This window comes from Penaeus monodon, chromosome 25 (genome assembly GCF_015228065.2).
Source record: "Penaeus monodon isolate SGIC_2016 chromosome 25, NSTDA_Pmon_1, whole genome shotgun sequence".
Classification (NCBI taxonomy): Eukaryota; Metazoa; Arthropoda; class Malacostraca; order Decapoda; family Penaeidae; genus Penaeus; species Penaeus monodon.
The window spans coordinates 30,147,913-30,149,078 of NC_051410.1; positions in this window are offsets into that span (position 1 = coordinate 30,147,913).

The following is a 1,166-nucleotide window of genomic DNA, read 5'->3' on the forward strand; positions in this document are numbered from 1 at the left end:
AATGATAAATGATCATTTAGAGGCTTAACTTATATGAAAGTTAATTTTTTGACGTAGTAATACACCAAAGGCGTAATTTTGACGGCAAGATATTTTAGGAATTCTTGAAGAATCTTGAAACATCTTGTTCCTTCCTATTTTTGATGGAACCTCTTGGTAAGAAATCTTGGTCTGGTTTCATAACCAAACCAAAGATTTTCAAACCACCTCCAGAGGAAACCTGTTACAGTGTCATGACGTTAAATGTTAAACGAACGACCAACATGGCCGATAGAAATGAGTGATTTCAATAAAAATCTCTTGTTAAATAATTTATTTTGTCGTTAATATATGATATTATAAACTACCAAGCTGTGGTAAAATTTGTGTCGACCAGAAACATTAACTGAAGTATATTAATAGCTTCATTGCTCTAACATTCCAGATGTTCGAAGAACATTTTTATTTGCCTTTGTTATTTTCATTCTAAACTCACAGTCTGAAAGGCATCTTTGCTAATAATAGCAGATATTATTCTTTTAAAACTAGGTGGACGATCTTTAACTTTTATAATATGTAAAAAAAAGAAGTAAATAATAATAATAAGTATTTCCATTACCTTCTTCACTGGATGCAAAATGAAGGTGAGGAAATATTTTTTAAATTTACGATCATTACTGCACCGTTCCAGTCTGTTTTCCTCTAAAATTACTCGTCACCAACTACGAAGGGGAACGAGTCATCATCACATATTGCAGTAGTTTGTTTACATCGATAACAAGCTAGGCGTTGGAACTGTTTTTCACGAATTCGGAAAGACAAAGCAAGCCAAACCAAACCATAGCTTGCTTGCGTTTCTCGTCAAAAATGCACCTTAAGATATGATAAATCTAAGTTTTACGAAAAACAACTGGAAGTGGGGATAAGTAAGAACCTGTAGAGACTGAAATGGACAGGAATAAAGTGGAATAACAGGCTTTAAGACACACAACCAAAACACTTGGTCTGCATAAGTAAACTAAGTATCATATGTGATGAACTCAAAGCAGTAAACTTAGTCCCACAACAGTCTACTCATCCTGCACAATCTCTTGTGACTTAAATCATCAAAATAGTACCCTGAAGTACTTCAGAGATTTCCACTCCTTAGTGAAGGTCTTTTTCTCCAAGAACATATAGTCAGTTAA